This window comes from Equus przewalskii, chromosome 9, assembly GCF_037783145.1.
Source record: "Equus przewalskii isolate Varuska chromosome 9, EquPr2, whole genome shotgun sequence".
Taxonomy (NCBI): Eukaryota; Metazoa; Chordata; class Mammalia; order Perissodactyla; family Equidae; genus Equus; species Equus przewalskii.
In genome coordinates this window covers 81008191-81030934 of record NC_091839.1, presented here as the reverse complement: position 1 = coordinate 81030934, position 22744 = coordinate 81008191, and positions in this window count along the sequence as shown.

Below are 22744 nucleotides of genomic sequence, written 5' to 3'. Positions count from 1 at the left end.
CCATTTATTGAAGAGACTTTCCTTTCTCCATTTTATGTCCTTGGCTCCTTTGTCAAAGATTAGCTGTCCAATGATGTGTGGTTTTATTTCTGGGATTTCACTTCTATATCATTGATCTGTGTGTCGGTTTTTGTGCCAGTACCATGCTGTTTTGACTACTATACCTTTGTAGTATAGTTTGAAGTCAGGGATTGTGATGGCACCAGCTTTGCTCTTTTTTCTCATGATTGCTTTGGCTATTCACAGTCTTTTGTTGTTCCATGTGACTTTTAATATTCTTTGTTCTACTTCCGTGAAGAATGCCAATAGGATTCTGATTGGAATTAAACTGAATCTGTAGATTGCTTTAGATAATATGGACATTTTAACTATGTTTATTCTTGCAATCTGCGTGCATGGATTATCTTTCTCCATTTCTTCATGTCATCATTGATTTCTTTCAATAGTGTCCTATAGTTTTCATTGTATAGGTTTTTCAGCTCCTTGGTTAAATTTATTCCCAGATATTTTATTCTTTTTGTTGTGATTGTAAATGGGATTGTATTCTTGAATTCTCCTTCTGTTAGTTCGTTATTAGTGTATAGAAATAAAACTGATTTTTGTAGGTTGATTTTGTACCCTGCAACACTGCTGTAGTTGTTTATTATTTCTAATAGTTCTTTGGTGGGTTCTTTCGGGTTTTCTAGATATAGAATTACGTCTTCTGCAAAGAGCAAGAGGTTCATTTTTTCCTTTCCAACTTGGATACCTTTTGTTTCTCTTTCTTGCTTAATTTCTTGGGCCAAAACAGCCAGTACAATGTCGAATAGGAGTGGCAAGAGTGGGAAAGCTTGTCTTGTTCCTGTTCCCAGAGGGATGGGTTTCAGTTTTTCACCATTAAATATGATATTGCCTGTGGGTTTTCCACATATTGGCTTTATTATATTGTGGTACTTTCCTTCTATACCCATTTTATTAAGAGTTTTTATCATAAATGGATGTTGGATCTTGTCAAATGCTTTCTACGAATCTATTGGCATGATCATGTGGTGTTTATTCCTCATTTTGTTAATGTGGCATATCACACTGATTAATTTGCAGATATTGAACCATCCCTGTGTCCCTCGTATAAATCCCACTTGATCATAGTGTTTGATCCTCTTAATGTACTACTGTATTCAGTTTGCCAACATTTTGTTGACTATTTTTGCTTCTATGTTCATCAGCGATATTGGCCTGTAATTTTGCTTCTTTGTGTTGTCCTTCTCTGGTTTTGGTATCAGAGTAATGTGGGCCTTGTAGAATGTGTTAGAAAGTTTCCATCTTCCTCAATTTTCTGGAATAGTTTGACAAGGACAGGTATTAAATCTTCTTTGAATGTCTGGTAGAAGTCTCCAAAGAAGCCATCTGGTCCTGGGCTTTTATTTTGGGGGAGGTTTTTGATTATTGTTTCAATCTCTTTACTTGTGATTAATCTATTCAGACTCTCTATTTCTTCTCAATTCAGTTTTGGGAAGTTGTGTGAGTCTAAGAATTTATCCATTTCTTCTAGGTTATTCAGTTTGTTGGCGTATAGTTTTTCATAGTATTCTCTCGTAATCCTTTCTATTTCTGTGGTATCCACTGTAATTTCTTCTCTTTCATTTCTAATTTTATTTATTTGAGACTTCTCTCTGTTTTTCTTAGTGAGTCTGGCTAAGGGTTTCTTTATTTTGTTTATCTTTTCAAAGAACCAGCTCTTAGTTTCATCGATCATTTCTACTGTTCTTTTGGTTTCTGTTGCATTTATTTCTGCTCCAATTTTCATTATTTCCCTCCTTCTGCTGACTTTACGCTTTGTTTGTTCTTCTTTTTCTAATTCTGTTAGGTGTAGTTTAAAGTTACTTATTTGAGATTTTTCTTGTTTGTTGAGGTGGACCCATATTGCTATGAAACTCCCTCTTAAAACTACTTTTGCTGCATCCCATAAGAGTGGGTATGTTGTGTCTTCATTTTTGTTTGTCTCCATATATTTTTTTATTTCTCCTTTGCTTTCTTCATTGATCCAATAGTTGTTCAGTAGCAGGTTGTTTAGTCACCATGTATTTGTGATTTTCCCAGCTTTTTTACTGTTTTTGATTTCTAGTTTCATAGTGTGCTCATAAAAGATGCTTGATATGATTTCAATCTTCTTAAATTTATTGAGACTTGCCTTTTTCCCAACATATGTTCTATCTTTGAGAATGTTCCATAGGCTCTTGAGAAGAACGTGTATTCTGCTGTTTTTGGATTGAATGTCCTATATTTTCTGTCTATTAAGTCCATCTGATCTAGTGTTTCATTTAAATACATTATTTCCTTGTTGACTTTCTGTCTGGATGAGCTATCCATTGATGTAAGTGTGGTGTTGAGGTCCCTACTATCATTATGTTGCTGTTAATTTCTCTTTTTAGGTCTGCTAATAGTTGCTTTATATATTTTGGTGTGCCTGTGTTAGGTGCATATATATTCATAAGTGTCACGTCGTCTTGGAATGTCCCTTTTATCATTATATACTGACCCTCTTTGTCTCTCATTGTCTTTTTTATCTTGAAGTCTTCTTTGTCTGATATAAGTGTGGCTACAGCTGCTTTTTTTTGTTTGCCATTTGCTTGGATTATCATCTTCCATCCTTTAGAATTGAGATGTGTTTCCTGGATGCAGCATAGGTTAGGTCTTGTTTTCTAATCCACCCAGCTACTCTGTGTCTTTTGATTGGAGAATTCAATCCATTTACATTTAGAGTGGTTTTGATATATGTGGGCTTAACATTGTCCTTTTATTTCTTGTTTTCTGGTTGTTCTATATTCCTGTTGTTTATCTTCCCTTGTATTTCTGACTGCCATTTCAGTTTGGTGGTTTTCTGTAATGGTTTTCTCATTATTTATGTATTGTGGCTCTGCTCTGATTTTTTGTTTAGTGATTACCATGAGGTTTATATAAAAGATCTCATAGACGAGATAGTCTATTTTCTGATAGCCTCTTATCTCCATTAGCCTATGCAGGTTCCATGCCTTTCCTCTTCTTCTATGTTTCTGTTGTCACAAATTATTCTGTTTTGAGTTGTGAGTTTGTGACACAATTGAAGTGTTTATAGTTATTTTTGTTGCTTTTCCTCCCTTCATCTTTCGTGTTATCATTAAGTATTTGCTAACTTGTTCTGATAGAGAGCTGAAATTTTCTGATTTTGTCCGACCATTTGTCTTCTTTTTCAAACCTTTGTAAACCTTTGCCTTTTTGTTTCAGTTATGATGGCTTCCTTCCGCTTTCCTTGTAAGGGAGTTCTAGTGATGATGAACTCCGTCAGCTTTTGTTTATCTGGGAAAGTTTTATTTCTCCATCGTATCTGAGGGATAGCTTCACTAGATAGAGTATTCTTGGCTGAAAGATCTTGTCTTTTAGTCTTTTGAATATATCATTCTATTCTCTCCTAGCTTGTGAGGTTTCTACTGAGAAATCTGCCGAAAGCCTGATAGGGTTTCCTTCATAGGTTGTGTTCTTCTGCCTTGCTGCCCTTAATATTTTTTCTTTGTCATTGACTTTTGCCAGTTTTACTATTATATGCCTTAGAGAATGTCTTTTTGCATTGATATAAATAGGAGGTATATTGGCTTCACGTACTTGTAAGTCCAGTTACTTCCCCAGGTTTGGGAAGTCCTCAGCTGTTATTTCTTTGAACAAGCTCTCTTCTCCTTTCTCCCTCTCTTTTCCCTCTTGAATACCTATAATCCTTATGTTGCATTTCCTAATTGAGTCACATATTTGTCGAAGAATTCCTTGACTTTTTAAAGTCTTAGTTCTCCTCCTCTACCTGCAGTATTTCTGTGTTTCTAAGCTCTAAATCACTAATTCTGTCCTCCATAACATCAGCTCTATTCTTTAAGGATTCTAGATTATTTTTTATTTTATTAATTGTGTTCTTCATTTGTTTTGTTTTGTTTTAGAGTTTCAATCTCTTTGGTGAAGTATTCCTTCTTCTCATTAATTTAATTCCTGAGCTGATTGAATAGTCTTTCTGAGTTTTCTTGTAACTCATTGAGTTTCTTTATGACAACTATTTTGAATTCCCTGTCATTTAGATTGTACATTTCTGTGACTTCAGGATTGTTTTCTGGAGGCTTGTCATTTTCCTTCTGCTCTGAAGTGTTACTGTAGATTTTCATGGTGTTTGATGAACTGATCCTTTGCTGGGGCATTTGTAGAAGTATCAGGTTGCAGATTCCACCTGCCGCTTCTGGGGTTGGGCGCAGGAGCTGTGTTTTCTGAACCTGCCCTATCTGCTGGAAGTTGTGCCTGTATGGCTTGTCTGCTTTCACCCACTGGCCACAGTAGCATGATGGGCACTCCTGTGACCAGGTTCAGCTCCAAAAGGGAAAGTGCTGGATGCAGGCCTGGCTGCTTCCTGCCTCCTCTTACAGTCACAGACTGGCTGCTGTGTGAGGACCCACAACCTAGATTGCTGCCATTGTGGAGGGGAAGGAATCCACTCACCTCCTTCCACTGCTTTCTGGGGATCCAGGCCCCCCACCTTCAAATGTATGGCTGTGTAGATCTCCCAGACATCCTATCGTGTTTTGTAGGGAGTCCTCTGTTGGGTAATGAATATCTGTTCAGTTGTAGCTTGGTGGGGAAAGACTAAGGGAACAACTCACTCTGCTGTGATGCTGACATCACCCCTATAATCACATTATTTTAACCTAAGATTTGGTTAATAATTATGGTTTAGAATTGCATTTTTTACTTTAAGAACTGATATTTGAATGCTGGATCAAATTGCTAATGACTTTTCTGCAGCTCTCATTTTTCCAGATCTACTGAACGAAAGCTCTGTTTAAACACTAGCTCTGTCACTAAAGTTTTATCAGAGTAGCAATCAGAGTCATGGAAACACCTCATAATGTGTATCAATAAAAAACTCTTAATAGCCTTTACTCATTAGAAACTATTTCATTAGCGAGCAAAAGTCTTCTTTTCTAAACTTGACTTTAGCCATGTTATCCTCATGATTGATGTTCCTTTGATGCCTGAGGTATCAACCTGGCTAAGCTGGTCTTGTGCCAGTGGGCACCATGAACCCCACTGACCATGCCCTGGAGAGTTAAGTGACTCTCTGTGGGGTTCTCAGTGACAGAACAGAGCTCCACACAGAACATGCATGCACACAGATGAGCGAGGGGCCCACTGGAGCTGAGAAGGTCTTTCTTGGCAAAACTTAACAACTGGCCTCTCGATTGGAAAACATCAGAACTCTTGCCCTAAAAACCGGGCAGCAATCCAGCTGTGCCCAGTCGTATTTTTTTGGGATCCATTCTAAGAGGTTATCATATTCATGAGAACGAGGTGCTTATTCTACCACAGAAGCTTTGAGTTTGAAAGCATACCTTTGTAGTTCTAAATTCTCTGAGGGCAGTATTTTCAGGGCTTGTTCTTCTCTTCTGTGTTTGGACATCCAGTTCTCACTTTTTGAGGCTCTGCTTCCTCTCCACTGTCTCCTGAGGTAGCTCTGCCACACTCTGCAGCTAAAGCTAGGAAAAGGGAAGTTAATTCACGCCAAAACCTATTTTTCCTCATTTAACAAGTTTTCTTTTGTTGTATCTATAAAATTGCTTCAAATCACTACTTCATTTTGGAAATGCTAATTTTTTTATGCAATGTTGCCTTTTGTTGTTCTTACTGCAAAACAGTGAGTGAAGTGTGTCTATAACAATATGGCTTATTGCTGTCACATCATTATACCTCCTTTAATAACAATCCCTAACATATTGGATATTGCATGATAGGTACTAAAATATTTTTTTATAAGTGCTGTTAACAAGATAAGCTTCTGTCAATAGATTATACTAATGTTAAGTTTGTATCATTTTTAGATAACATCTTGAACATGAAATTATTTCTGTTTGCCCCAATGGCCTGGGGTGCTGATGAGAACTCAGGCTTTGAGAATCAGAGGTTGGTTCATTCTTGTTAAGTAAAGCAACACATTATTGATTTTGGAGTTAAACCAAACTAACATTTTCATGCCTGCTATGGACTGAATATTTGTGTCCCCTTTAATGTTCATATATGGAAGCCCTAACCACTCGATGTTATTGTATTTGAAGATGGAGCCTTTAAGGAAGTAAGTAAGGTTAAATGAGGTCATAAAAGTGGGGCTCTGATGCAACAGGATTAGCGTCCTTATGAGAAGAGACACCAGAGAGCTCACTTTCTCTCTCCCCATGCACAAGCATCAAAGAAAGGCCGTGTGAGTACCCAGCAAGAAGGTGGCTGTCAGCAACCCAAGGGGAGTCCTCGCCAGACACCAACCCTGCTGGCATCTTGATCTTGGAGTTCCACTCTCCAGAACTATGAGAAAATAGATTTTTGTCATTTAAGCCACCCAGACTATGATATTTTGTTATTGCAGCCCAAGAAGACTATTAGAATGGCTAACTATTATCTTGAAAAAGTTTAGCTAGTTACTCTTGAATTGGGCAATGCACAAAATAAAGATAACACACAATTAAGTTTTCCAAAATAAATTTGTATATTGGAGTTCTTGAAAACTGTGCTCACTTTGGCGTCAGGTTTTGCTCTGTGAAATACCACTATAAAATGAACAAGACTGTTGAAATCTCACTAAAACCAGCTTAAACTACTAATTTAGGCATATCTCAGCAAAGACATTCAAGTTTCATCATAGTTTTTAACTTCCAGACAAGATGTAGCAAGACAGTTCATTGTCATATATGGATCTGTAGAAATTGCTAAGAAATTGAAAGTGAAGAAAAACATTCCTGAGTTCTGGGCAGTTTATAAAATAGAATCTTGCTTTCTGATGTTTGTTCATTAAATCATTTATAGTTAAGCAATATAGTTATATGATTAGGTCAATAAAGTTAAGACAATTTTAAGGAGCAATTGCACTTGAGGTATGATTTGCATTGTAGCTAAAAGACATCAAACAAAACTCACAAGAATAATGTTTTGTTTGATAAGAAACATATAAACTATTTGTTACAAAACTCAGAACCATATCAATCTCTCGCATCTGTTGTACAATAAAGAGCTAACTTTTCCACTGTTTTTCCCCATAAAGAATGAATAAACACAATTTTCATAAGGTCATAAAATGCTATCTTTCAGGAATTAATTAACATTTAATAATTAGGTAATATTTTATCTGTGGACATTTTTTTGATTCAGAAAATAAGGATTAATTTTATACTTAATTATTGGAGAAACAAACCTAAAAAACGATAGATGAAATTTTAAATCAAACTGTAAATATTCATAATCCAAACAATAAAAACTAAAACATTTCCATACTGGGCAAAAGTATTAAATCACTATAGTGGTTGTTCCACACCAACAGATGGAATGTAGCAGATGCGACTGAAAAATGACAACGCTGTCACAAAGTGCCTATACCTGGAAATAGTACACCTGTAAAATTCAAACCAATGCCTGTCACTAGAAGAGACCTTGATTAAATAACTTTGCCACCTCCCATCAGGTTAATTTGTACTGTAATACACTTGAGGGCATACCTTTGCTCTTTCTGCGTGACATTTGTCATATTTGCAATTAAGTAATCACTTGTGTAATTCCTTGTGTGACAAGAGGCTCTAAGCTCCACGATGGGGCTCATCTGTCTTGTTCACAGCTGTGTCACCAGTACCTATGACAGTAAGTGCTCCATAACTATTTGTCAGATTAAGGAACAAATGGAAGGGGGAAGGTATGAGAATCTATAGCTTAGTGGATCTATAAACGAATTCAACACTACCAAAGTTGTAGGAGTGACAGACAGATCAAAACAGAAAGAAGACCATGCTTCGGGGTTATTTGCACATCAGAAAATGAAAAAACTCTGAGGACTTTCAGAAAATGATTCATCCTAATTCCTAACGGAAATCTCCCACCTAGTAAATTCAACCGATTTTTTCAAACAGCTCATAATAAGTTTGGTTAGGAGATATTCTGTAAGAATATTTCTCATATTACTTTATAGAGTAGCTACAGGCTATACACATATTCCAAACTAATTTAAATGGATGAATCAGGAATTTTTTAAAACTCACCACTGTAACCACCAAAAATGATGGCTTACTGAGGGCTTATAGGATGACATAAAGTCATGATTTAAATATATTCTTCTCACTAGGTTATCGAGGAACTCAATTCTTTGCAGAAAGATCTGTGTTATTGAGAGAATTTTCTGAATGAAAGCACTAAAACATAGAAGTATATTCTAAAGGCTTAAATTATTTCTCAGTGTGGATAACAGATATGTATTTTAAAGAAAAATTCAATGCAACTATTCAAAGGCATCCTGTAATAATAGAGATTAAGGGGCGTTCTGTGCTTCATAATGTGTGTGTGTATCTGCGTGTGTGTGTGTGTGTGTGTGTGTGTGTTTTCCTTCTCATCTTGTTTCACTTTTTGTTTTTCTATTTTCTTTTTTGGTGTTGTTTTCTTTTTTGTCTTTTTTTGTTTGCTTTGTTCTTTTAAAAGTTTGTGATTTCGTTTTGTTTTGTTTTGTTAATTTCTCCCGCTCTCTCTTATTGAAGCATTGTAGTTTTTGGTGGTTGTCCTAGGAGTCAATTTCAGTGACTGATGGAACAAGCATGGCAGAGTCTCTGAGCAGACATTGTGGGCTCGTGCAGGCAGCATCAGTGACGCACCAACAGCCCATCGTGGACCAGTGGATATTGATTGCAGCCCAGGGAAGCTGACGTGGAGACGGGTTCTGGGTCTGCTTCTGGGGGTCAAATATACAACGATCGCAAGAGGAATCTTACTACTACGCATTAAGCTGCCCAATTGATGAGAACTCTTGCTAGATAGTCCGCCCAGTTTTGCTCAATTTTTTGCAAATGGTGAAGATTTTTGCTAAGTTGGGAATTCAGCCTAGTAGAAGACAGTGTCACCCAGCACGTTGGTGAACTTGAGCAGTGGTTGTGCACATGCATCCTATGGATCATTTTGACTCTTCTGATCTTAGTTATTTCCCTTAGTCTGGAATCTATAGTCAGTCACAGAGCTCTGTGATGGCTGTAAAGGTCTTGGAACAAATGCTCAAGGGCATGAGAATAGTAATTGTTGAGGGGGCCGGAACAGGAAAATTTGATTTAGAAAGGCAGGAAACAGCTGCTGAAGATGGTTCACAACTTAAAATAAAAGTGTGCATGTATGGGAGCAGAATAAAAAATAATTTAGTTTCAAATTAAACAACTACTTGAGCACTTTTTATGTGATAAGCCCCACAGAAGTACAATTACATACAGTAAAATGACAAATATCCAATGAAGTGCCTAGTCAGCGTGGAATTTTGACAATTGTATACACCCATGAAACTCAAATTGCTATTGAGATGTAGAGCATTTCCATAGCCCGAGCGTGTCCTCTTGCCACCTCCCACGTCCTTCAACCAGAGTTCCCACTGTGCTGAAGCCCTCCATCAAAGATGGGAAGAATCATGCCGTAGGAACTCTGCTCTCTGGCTTCTTTCACTCAGCATAGCTTTTGGAAGCTTATGCACATTGTTGCACATATCAGTAGTTAGTTCTTTTTATTGTTGAGCAACATCAATATGTAGGATGAGCATACCGTAGTCCTTTATCCATTCTTTACCCATATGCACAGGCATTTGAGTGGTTCCTAGTTTTTAGCTATTCATGAATAAATCTGCTTGGAACATTTTTGTGCAAATCTTTTTATGTACATGAGAAAAACATTCCTCTTGGGTAATGCCCAAGGGTAGGACTGCCAGGTCATAGGGTAGATATATGGCTAACTGAATGAGAAACTCTAGACTGATTTCCAAAGTGCTTAAATTCTGTTTTATGGTCCTATCAGCAATGTATGACGACTTCAGTTGCACCTTGTCTCCTTCAACATTGGGCGTTGTCAGTCCTTTTAATTTTAGCCATTTTGATGGGTTTGTAGTGATATCTCATTGTAGTTTCAATTTACACTTCACTGACGATTAATGAGACTCAGCATTTTTTCACGTGCTTATAATTCTTTTGTGCATATGTCTTTCTTTATGAAGTACCCATGTTAGTCAGTTACCTCTTTTTATTGGGTTGTTTGTCTTATTGGAATTGAGTTGTAGGAGTGTTTGCATGTTTTAGATAAAAGTCCTTGTCGGCATTTATAAGCAGAAGTTTATAGTTTTGATGAAGTCCACTTGTCACATTTTCCCCCAAGATTAGTACACTTTATGCTCTAAGAAATATTTGTCTCTCCTATGGTTGTAAAAATAATCCTCTATATTCTTCAAGAGCTTTTAGGATTTTATATTTTACATTCAGGACTATCAGCTATCTTGAATTAATTTTTATAGATGGTGTGGGGTGTGGTTTGAGGTGCATTTTTTTATCCCATACAAATAGTCATCTTTTCCAAAACCATTTATTAAAAAGACTTTCCTCGCTCTGTTAAGTCATAATGGTGCCTTGGTTAAAAAAAAGAAATCCAGTGACTATGTAAATATGGATCTATTTCTGGACTCAGGATTTGCTTTCATCCATCTATTAGTCTATTTTTGCGCAATGGCCCATCATCTTGATTATGGTAAGTTTTGAAATAAAACAGTATAAATACTCCAAAGTATTCTTTTATTCCAAGATTGTTTTGACTATTCTGAGTAGTTTGTATTTCCATATAAATTTTAGAATCTTCTTGTCAACTTCTACCAAAAAAACACCTTCTGGAATTTTGTTTGGGAATACTTTGAATCTATAGATCAATTTAGACAGAATTCAAGTCTTCAAAATACTGAGTCTTCCTATTCATGAACATTGCGTATATTTCTAATTATTTATATCTTCTCTAATTTCTCCCAGCAATGTTTTGTAGTTTCAGAGTAACAGATCTTACACGTATTTTATTAAAGTTATTTCCAAGTATTTTATGTTATTTGATGCTATTTTAAATAAGATTATATTTTTATTTCATTTTCCAATTGTTCTTTGCTAATGTATAGAAATAAGATTGATATTTTTTATTGATCTTTTATCTGTGACATTGCCAAAATCACTTGTGAGCTCCAGTAGTATTTCTTTTTAGATTATTCAGAGTTTTCCACAGACATGATCATGTTACCTGTGAATAAAGATAGCCTTACTCTCTTCCTTTCTAACATTTATTAGAAATAAGAATATTTCTTTTCTTTTATTCCTTTTTTTCTGGCCTTATAGCACTGACTGAAACTTCTAGTAGGATGTTGAGTAGAATGAACAAAGGAGACTTCTTACCTTGTTCCTAATCCTAGGGGCAAGTTTTGTCTGGAAGTAGGAATGGCCAGATATACATCGATGCACGGGCTGTGGCTAATGGTTTGGTTGGACGATCATCAATTAAAAGGAATGTGATGGTAAAATCGGTGATAGTGAGGTCTGCGAAGAAGTATGTAGATGGACCTTGGGCAGAGATCATGAGGATATTTGTGTCCCATGTCAATGCTCACCAAAGAGTCACTTCAGCAGAAGACGACACAATCCATGTCACTGTTTCTGCAGCTGCCCCTGCATTTGTGCAGTGGGCTCATATACAAGGTGGCCATGGGCATCAGGGGAAGAGGCTTTGCACAGAAAATGTGCAATGTACGTTTCCACTATCAAGGCTGCTCTGGTAACAACTACCACTGAGTTCCCAATCTGCAGTCAGAGATTGATATTGGGCCCCAGTAGGATACCATTTCCAGGAAGATCTGCCGGCTGCCGGGTAGGGTAGTATACATTATGTCATTTTCATCCTAGAAAGTGCATAGTTTGTTCTCACTAGAATAAAAACTCACTATAGATATACATTTGCCTTTCCTGCCTGTAATGCTTCTGCCAAAATCACTCTCTTTGGACTTACAGAATGCCTTCTTCACCACCATGATATTCCACACAGCATCGCTTCTAACAAAGGAAATCATTCTTCAGCTAAGAAAGGGCAGCAGTGGGTCTGTGCAAGTGGAATTCACTTGTATTTTTATCTTCTCCATCCCTCTGAAGCATCTGACCTGACAAAATAGCCCTTGGAAGACTAAGTTACAGTGAACGACAACATCTTGAAAGGCTGGAGTAGTGTCATCCAGGATGGGGTATACACTCTGAATCAGTGTCCAGTTCATAGTGCTTTTGCCAGGATTCACAGGTCTCGGAATCAAGAAGTGGAAATGAGAGTGGCTCATCTCACTATTTATTCCTAGTGAGTCACTAACAAAATTATTGCTTCTCTTCTCTGCGACCTCGGGTTCTTCTGCTCTAGAGGTCTTAGTTCTCGAGAAAGGAATGCTTCCACTAGGGAACACAGAAATGGTTCCATTAAATGGGAATTTAACACTGTCATCTGACCACTTATGGATCCTCATGGTAGTGCATCAATGGGCAGAGAAGGGGGGTTTCCTACAGGCTAAAGTGATTGATTCTGACAATCAAGAGGATATTAAGTTTCTCCTGCACTCTGAGGATAAGGAGGAATGTGTCTGTAATTCATGAAATCTCTTGGGACACATCTTAGTACTTTCATGCTCGGTGATAAAAGTTGATGAAAAACTGCAGCAAAACTGCTAATGGTCCATAACCTTCAAGGATGAAGTTTTCGTTTAGCCCACTAGGCAAAGAATTATGACCAGGCGAGGTGCCTACTGAAGGAAAGGAATATATGTAGAAGAATCGACTTACAGATATGAACTGAAACCATGAGACCAGGTACAGAAATGAGGACTATAATATCCGAGTATTTCTTCCTTATTTTTATGTTAATAATTTGTATTTTTATTAAACAATTATATTGTTTCTCCCAACACCCCCCAACATGTAACATAAGATGTGTTAATAGCAGCTCAGTTTGTATCTCAGTATTTAAGTTATAGCATACCAAAGAGGGAGTGTGATTCAGCTAGAAGAGAAATGAACATTAACCAAAGTTGAATAAAGGGATTTTGCATCTTCTTTTGGGGACAATGTTAGCATGTTTTCAATTGGATATCAGATACTTTTATGCAGAAAGATGTTTTACTGTTATGTTTATTTGGAAACTAAGTGTGGTTAAAAGGGGTATATATGGGTGGCAAGTGGTAAAGGGATGGACAGCGCTAACTTTGTTCTGTGTCAATTTAGCTAAGCCGGAACTGTTTCTCAGAGTTCCTTTCACTGTATCATTCCAGCTTATGATTGGCTACAACAGAGATCCGGGTGAGGTTCCAAAGATGGAAAAGCAGTAATAGCCAGTTTTTATACTGTGAAGGCTGGTAGAGGACTAGGCACTGTTGCAGCTCATGTATGCTGTGGCTGGTCTGTTGGTCGCCTGTTGGTGTCAGGGAGCAGAAGCTGGGCTTCCAGTTCTTCTGAACAGAGCTACTCTCTCAGATCCTCTGAATCCCAGGCCAAGGCATACACAGCTTCATGGAGAAGCTTGCCAGCTTAGCTTGCAATTCACTGACGTCATCAAACTTGGAGAGAGTGAGGTGCTTGTCACTTGTTCCTATTTGTTCTAGTGGATTCTAGTTTTTCCTCACAGATTTCAATTTTTCCCCACAGGTTCCCTGAAGGTTCATCCTTGCTTTTTTCCGCTTCACGTCTATATTTCCTTGTGACTACAGGCTTAACACCAGCTCAGAGGCAACAGCCTTATACAGACTGCTTAACTACATCCCACAGGTTCATAAGGTCTAATCCTCCAAACAAATCCCTTATTGTGGATCACTTACAGTAGTTCTCTTACCTGACTGGACCCTCAATAATATGCCCTGGTGTGGTCTTCTTTGTATTTATCCTGCTTGGGATGTGTTGAGCTTCTTGGATCTGCTTGAAATTGTACCATAAGTTACTGAGACTCCACCACGATTTTTCAGCTGCTTTTTCTTTCTGTGCTTCAGTTTGGATAATTTCCATTGCTCTATCTTGAAGTTTAATGATAGTTTTTTCTGCGGCATCTAGTGTGCTGATAAGCACATTCAGTTGACTATTAATTTTTGACATTGTATTTTTTATCTCCGGTATTTCCTTTTCTATAGTTTTCATTTGCATGTTAAGATTTCTTATTTTCCTTTCCTTATCTTCTTTTTTCCCTTTAAATCTTTGAACATTTTTATAATAGCTCTTGCAAAGACATGGTCTACTAATTTCATCATCTGTGTCATTTCTGGGTCTGTTTTTATGGAATAAATTTTATTCTGGTTATAGGTCACATTTTCCTACTTCTTTGCGTGTCTAGTACTTTTTTTTTGTTATACACTGGTCATTACAGATGCTTCATTGTTGACTGTCTGGATTTTATTATCTTCCTAGAGTGTTGCAATTTGTTCCCATAGGCAGGTAATTTGTGTGGAGCGGAGTCTCATTCTTTCCAGTCTTGTCGTGAAGGTAGGTCAAGGTAAACTTTTCTCTTGGACTAGATCACCCCTCCTTCTCAGGTATGGCCTTTCTGGAGTTTCTGTTGACTCTGCCTTGTTCATAGGTCCTGTGGCCTTGGCAGGTCAGGTCCCAGAGTTCTCCCTGCTCAGCCTCGCTCTGGGAGTGCAGCTCTCAGCTCTTCAGTATTTGTTCTCTCCTGGTACTTACACTTTGTCCCATCTCAGGGAGTTTCAACTACATCTGCACAGCTCACCACTCAGCCAAAGGTTCGAGGAGATCCCTACTCAGACTTCTGGAACTCCTTCTCTGCACGGCTCACTTCCCTCCAGAAGCCTGTCATACAAATTCCAGCCACCTCGCTGGCCCTCAGTTCTGACCCTTGTCTCATCAACATGAGGAGACTGCTGTGCTCTGTTGGGGATCCCCCTCCCTGAGCAACAGCCCAGAAAGTACTGTGGAGTAGAAAGCTGGTACAACCGCAGGGCTCATCTCACTTTTTTGCCCTTCTTTCAGGGTCACAGTCTTGTGCTGCCTTTTGTTCAATGTCTAAAAGCAGCAGTTTCAAATATTTTTCCCAGCTTTATAGTTGCTTATGGCAGGAGTCCTATTGTGATACCAGTGCCTCCATCGTGGCTGAAAGTGGAATTTATTTGCTCTACTCTTGTTTAATCCTGACAACAAACAAATCAATTTACATATATTATGTTTTTAGAGGCTTAACATTAAACCAAATGGGATAAATTCCGCAGTAAGCAGAATCACTTAAAATTCTTCCCTCAACCGCTCCCCACCCAGCCTGACCGAGATTTGATCATCTTAAAAGCAGAATCATTTGAATGCTCAGACATTTGCATGCAAATTTTTATTTTGTTCCTTTTGTTCATCTCAGTGGTTGTCAAATTTACTGTGCATAGGAGTGACTATACAAATGGATGATGCCCTACCTAATGGAAAATTTAAAAGTTGTTCTAGAATGGTTTTGACTCTTAATGTATTCAAGTTTCGTTTGAGCCCCAATGTAAAATGGGAATCTGTTGTACGTCTTTTGTGGATACGAGTGTTATTTGATTGCGTTCTGATTTGTTTGACTGGGAAAACTTCAAGGACAACTCAGTCCTGTGGAAAGGAGATAGGTGAGGTCATTTTGTGTATAAAGTATCTAGCAGGAAAAAAAACAATCCAGAGCAAAAACTAGTACTGGGGTACTAAATCTTAGATAGGAAAATATAATCTCTATTTTAGCTTTTCTTCTAATCTAGATTGCAAAGAATATATATATATCTAAGGGGGTGCTCCAGAAAAGTCTCCCACCCTGGAGGGGAAATGAGAAAAATGGTTCATTTGTGTGTGACGTTCTGAATGTATATCTATCCTTACTGCTTGTTTACCTGTTGCTGTTCCGCAATAAAGTCTTTTTGATTATCTAAGCTTCCAAGCATCGTCCAAGAAATTTTTTTTATGTTTTTAAAAAGAGTTTTAATTTGAAATAAATAGTGTTAGACTTACAGAAAAATTAGAAAAGTAATACAAGCAATTCTCTTGTACTTTCACTCAGATTCCTCAAATTAATGTTTTATCATATTTGCTTTCTGTATATGCATATAATTGTGTGTAATTTTTTTGAAAATAGGTTACAGACACAATAACCCTTTCCCCCTAAATACTTTCATGCTATTTCTTAAAAGCAAGCACATTCTTTTGTATAACCACCCGACCTGATCCAGGATCCAATCCAGAATCACAATTTGCTTTTAGTTTTTCTACGTCTTTAACCTCCTTTAATCTGGTCCAGCTCCTTATTCTTTTTTGACTCTCATGATCTCGATAATTTTGAAGAGCATAAGCCGTTTATTTTGTAGGATATCTCCCAAACTGGCTTTGTCTGATGCTTCTTCCTTTTTAGATTCCGATTATGTATTTTTGGCGGGAATATCACAAAAGTGGCCTTCTTGGTGCACCACATCAAGACATTGTCAAATAGTGATTTTCCTCACTTTATTTTTCAAAAGAAAATCCTCATCGTGATTTGCAGGGTCCTGCGTGATCTGGCCTCTTCTTTCCTGTTCAGCTTTGCTCACTGATCTCTGCTCTATGATCCAGCTCTGGATGGATCCACTACTTAAAGAAAAATAATGCTGGAAAAACTCCAATTTCTGCTGTATTTACCACCTCCAGTGAGATCTGACATATATTGAAGTTAGGTTTTAATTTGGCACCCAACGTGTTCAATGATGGCTACTCATCTAGTATGAGAAATGGAGAGGAAACCGATGGACACAGAGCAGATGACACCTCCTTCTGTTTTGTACTATATTCTGCTGTCATTTTCAGTGAATGTGGTCCAATAGAGTTGTTCTGGAACTTTTATTTTTGTCTCTTTTGATGGGGTTGGAATGGGCTAAAGCCATAGGAAGAAAACTGTGATATGCAGTCTGGTATGTACTACTTTGTCTTTGTTTCCTAGGACGAATTGAACTCATTTTGATAACATGAGTAAATGGTGGAAAATGTTTTAAAAAAATTCCCTTGAAAAGATCATGTTCTTTCTCTAAGGTCCTTTGTACCAACGGTATCTGAGACACCTCCTCTCTTCCAGCCTCCTCGCTTTACCTGGCTGGTGGCACAAGCTGCCAGCTCTCCTGACCCTAGAATATTCAACAGCTCTCCTGCTTTTTGGTTCCCTACTGGCTCCAACGCTGTCATGCCATTTGACAGTTTTCAATACGTGTTTTTTGTGCTTCTTCCCGTCTAAACTCCTTAAAAAAGTGATATCGATATATTCTTAGCACCTAAAATCCTAGTACAGTCCTTGGCATATAGACTTTTTTAAAATATAATTTTGAGTACATTTGTTTTAGGGCATTCTTCCTTGGGAAGTTTGGGAACAGGAAGTTCAAGTGTAAAAATTAAGGACACAAGCACTGAATTAAAATAAAGCTGAGTTTGTACCCAGTTCAACCACTTCTTAGCTCAGTAATCTTGGGTAACTTCATTAATCTTCATGGACCTCTTCTTGCTTATCTGGAAAAATGAAAATAATAACTCTTATTTGGGATTAAGTGAGTCAATGAATGTCAGATGCTCAATATGAATGCAGATCGTTTGAATAGTGCTCTGTAAGTGGTGGCTGGTAGCATTCTTGTCATGAATCCACTGTGCACCCTAGGACCATGGTGTGAAAAGCAGAGTAGAAACCTAAGGCCACGGTGGAGGAGGCAGCATGTGACAGCCAGAAACCTTAAGAAGAAAGCAACCTCAGGGAGCCAGAACAGTCCCCTAGGCTACCTTTCTGTTCCTGCTTAGATATTCTCCTCCTGGAGCCAACTTTGAAGTTATGGGGTTTTATGTATTGAATTTAAAGGTGGCCATAATGCCAACTCTGGCACAGTGATGATAAAGCAAAAGACAAAAAGATGGTGTGATAAAGACCACTTGATTCGCTTGGTGACATCATGCTGGCAAGACGCCCCCCGAGGTACACACGCTTGGTGTGAGGTGAGGATTGTCTGCTTGGAGTCCTTATTTTCTGTCTCCAAACCTCTGTGTGTGGGATGGCACAGCATAGCTCAGTGGCTACAGTCTAGGCTCGGAAGCCAAATGCCTTTGAGACCTCAGACACGCAATGTGACATCCAGTTTGCCGCACCTTTTTATCTCTAAAATGGTGACAGGAACAGATCCTGGTTTATAGGGTTGTGAGGATTAAGTGAGCTGGTCTATGTAAATCATTTAGACTAGACAGAATAAGCACTCAAAAATGTTACCTACTCTTATTCTGTATGTGAGCATATGTGAGTTTGTATGGGGGCAAACACAACTCCCTGGTCTGTAATGGGGCCACGTCACTGGGAGACATGCCGCTCCGCAACTTTATGCGAGTATCCTGGTCTAATGCTTTCCTGTCACTGTGGAGATTGCATTCTCTCAAACACACTCGTTTGCTGATTTAACAACCGTCAGCAGGGAAGCACTGCATTTTTAAATGCTGTTTTGGATACAGTAGAGGCATCTGATTGGAAACATGCCAGATTTCCTGTCATAGGCCTATAATCAGCAGCTGGCACTCTTGGCTAAATATTTGTGGTAATGTTGATTTGAAGTCTTGCAGTGTTTAGTAAACAAATAAAAAGATCTAAATAAATATAACTTATGGAGGAGAATTTTTATAAATAATAAAAAAATAATTTTAAGATTGCTTTCTGAAACGCACACTGCTCCTCTAGTAGACACATTGTGCGCTCAGGTTTATAGAGTGTAGCTTTATTTCCTTCTTCTCTGCTGGAAAGAAAACATTTGGATAGGTTTATTCCTGTGCTTTTGGGAAAGTGTTTGTCTTCAAATCCTCCAAGATTAGAACTTTTACATCTGGTAATTGTAACCTCAACTAGTTTTATTTGCTTATCAGTTCTGAGGAAAAGGTAATGCTGTTTTTTAATGGGTTTAGTAGAATCATTTTTGTATACACAGTCTTTTTTTTTTTACTGTTTTAAAAATAATTATGTACTTTTTACAATTCCAAGAACTCAACTACTGTGAAATACTGTCTCTGAAGGAGAAAAAGCAAAGCATGTAGAGATGCTTATACATTTGCTAATTTATATTAATTTAAAGGGAAATTGTTTCATATGGTTCTGAAATGTTAAAAATGCAATTAAATCACCAGACATAGAAAAAAGGTCTTTGTCTTGCTACCATACTCATGGTTGTAGTTGAATAAAGAAATAGAAGACAAATTTTCTAAGGCAAATTTCTCTTGCCTTTTAGCTCTCAGTTCTTATTCTGTGTGCTCAACAAAGGTTTACAGCTTCTGGGACAATTTTGTAATTCACTATTTTTATTCATTAAAATATGAAGATATAGTACTAAGAATATTTAGTGGAGTTTCATAGTCTGAGTTATTACGTGCTAAAGTTTTTTGCCTTAAAATGCAAATACAAAAATTCAGTTTATACAAAATTTTCCATTAATAAATAATTATAATTGAGCATTAGCTAGCAGGGTGATAGGTGTTATGTTATTTTGAGGGAATAAATAAATAGGTAAAAACATGCTAACATTTTACTGTGATTCTATTTGATATAATTCAAAACAGATAAGCACAGCTAACCAAAATCCCACTTTCTGGCTATAAATTTGATATTTAAATAATAAAGTACTGGTTTTTAAAAATTTGTTATTTTAATAAGTCTCCTGCAAATATATAGCTATGCGTGTGTTTTGAAAAAGATCACCATAAGTTGGTTAAATTCCAGTCTTATTGGATAGAATTATTCTGTTCATGTTTTCTAGCCATAAGTAGAAACAAATATTCTGACATATGACCTAATGAGTTAGGTAAAATATTTACAATTGAGAAGTATGCTAAATAAATTTAATTTCATTTCTCCATGGTGACAATGCCTTGTAAGTAAAATAGATAACACTCCGTGGAGACGTGGGCCTCAGAGCAGACGGACTTTCTCTTAACGTCGGCGTAACTGACTCGGGGAGATTTTCAATCTGCAGAGTTGGTTTGATCTTGTGAATGAGCTCTGCCTCTTACTAGATTCAAACCAGGTGTGATCAAGAACTAAGCTGCTCACTTCTTTAATGATAGTTGAAACAGGTCAACTTTTTTAACTTGACAGAAAACAGCAAACTGAAAAAATTGAGATTAAATTTAAACTGCTTGATTGTTAAAATGAAGGGGTTTATGAAATGCACTCATTATTCAAGACTCTTTTTCCCCAGGAAATTGTATAAAGGACATATGCTGCATTTGTCTGATATTTTACATTTTTCAAAGTTTTAAAATATGTAATTACACTAGATTCTTACCAAAGACTTTGGAATAAACTAGGATAGACTTTGTTAACTAGGTTTTATAGATGAGAGAACTATTCTGGATGTGTATATTATTTTCCTCCCTAGCAGACGTGTGTGTGTGTGTGCGCGTACACAATACACATGTAAATACCAATGTTTGTACTACTGTAGAAATAATTGTAATTATATGAAAAGCAATCTTGTATTCTCCAAATTCCACAAATATTAAATATTAAAAAAAATGATTTCACCACATAACATTTAGGTTAAACATTTATTCTACAGAGAGTTATTATTGAGAGGTTAAAAGTACTTTCGTTTATATCTAGTGAGAATAAAAAAGACTCATCAAAATCCTAACATTTATGGAAGTGATGAAATCCTCTGGAATCTTTAGGAAGAATTCATACATGGAAACACAAGTGGAATTCATTCACTTATTCAACAACTATGTTTTGAATACCAGCTGCGCGCCAGGCAGTACCCCACCCCCCCAGCACCAGGCACAGAGCAGCGAACAAAACAGACGAAAATTCTGGCCGGCGTGGAGCTTGCATCGTTTCCTAGTCACAGTTGGCAAAAGCGATTTTGTCTATACAAGGGATCAATGAAAAAGCCGTAGATTCATGATTCCTACTTTCTCTAACTGGCAGGTTCCCTAGGCAGCCCTAGGAAGCAAATATTCGAGAGGAAAGAAATAAACCAAATTTCACCCCATCTATGTAAACATGCAGATTGACTCCTAAACATGTAACGTAAGTGGCAATATTTCAGGAATGTCACACCATAACATAAATTGAAACACTAACAACTGATAAATGGTATTGAAGAAGTGTTTGTTCTTTCTGTCCTTAGACGATGGAGTCTGCGGATGTTGTCCCTCATCCAGAAACACTAGAAGATCACAGGTCTAAACTCAGTCCCATTTCCAGATGTAGGATCAGATTAAACTTTGTCTCAGCAAAAGAGATAATGAACAGGGACAGTCTGCAGCGATCAAATTGGACATAGAAATGGAAAAGTGAAAGATGAAGATCTTTCCAACTGACTCCAGCATTTGGCTGAATATTTGGGGATATTTTGAAAGTTCTTTCCCAGGAGATTCCCTATACACATAAAAATTTTGATTTAAAACGTTGAATGAAGAGACACTGAAGACATGTCTGGTTTGCTTAGAAATTATTTCTAATCAGAAAGGACAGGAATGAGACAAGAGACCACTTCTCTACGCCTCCGGTATTTCTATTAATAAATGGTCCTTCCTCCCTCCTCCCCTTCCTCATCTTAAACTATTGTCGTTTTATAGTAGAACTGAAAAGTCAGAGGGAGTCAAGAAGTGATGTAGTCCATTTAAACCGAGCTCCTGGAGAAAGATAAGAATCCAGCCACATTACCAAAATGTTCAGAAAGAACCACATAAACTTTTCTTTGCAACCTATGGCAGCATTTAAGAACTCATTAAAGGGGGAAAGTAACCCTTATATTTAACCCAAATTTCCAATTCTATTTATGGAGGCAGAAAACAGCTGGTTCTCATGCTTCACATAAAAACTAAATCACTCTTCTAGCTTCAAGCTGAATAATCTTGCTTTCTTTAAACTTCCTTATTATGTTCAGAAATGCCAAAAAAGTAAAAAAGGACTGCAATAAACACCCCAAAACAGGCCACTTGGTGTAAAAAAATTAAACGTTACCGACATAATCAAATGTTCCTGTGTCTTTCTCTCTCTGGATACTATTCTTTTACTTCTTCCCTCAACATAAACACCAGTCTGATTTCATGTTTACTGTTTATGTGCATGATTTCATTCTTACATTTGTACGTACCAGTAAAAACATACACATATAATTTTCAAATGTTTTTCAACCATAAAAGTGATATCATACCAAGTGCACCTCCTTTCAAGCTTTTTTTTCTCAATATAGTGTTTTGGAGATATCTGTTATTGAACCAAATTGTTCTCCAAAGTGATGGAATTTATTCAACTACATCCTTCCTTATGTATTTTTTTAATTTCCAGTAATTCAATACTGTTCATATTAAATAGGAAAGAATAGGGAGTCAGAACTGAAAAATAATGCATCTTCTTTCCATCTTATCTTATCTCACTTGGTTTCACTTATTGGAGGGAGGAGAGTTGAAGAAAGATGTCTAGCGAGTGAGACCATTCCAGTTGAACACTAAATTTCCTGTCAATTTGCTGCTGTATTCCTTATGATGTGGTCTCAATATTGAAACAAAACATAATCAAACAATGATAATGACCAAGAATCTTGTAACTGAAAGTGGCATTGAGATGTGATCTGGTTCATTATTCCATATGTAAGTTACATGTCTTAGGATAAGAGAGTAAGGATATTTGAGTGCGTTGGATCTGACTGGTTGTGTCGCCATGTATTAGTGATGTGGAGATAAAGGCCAAAGAGGTTAAAGGGCAACACTCTAGCGCCCGTACGGGAGGCCCACTTGAGTCACTGCAGAAAGACGAACGAACACCACTTATTCCTGATTCCACATTAAACGATCAGCACTCTTCATAATTTCTGATTTATATCCAACTTAATTCCTCTGTTCAGTGGTTCTTAAACTCATTTTGATAGGTTGCC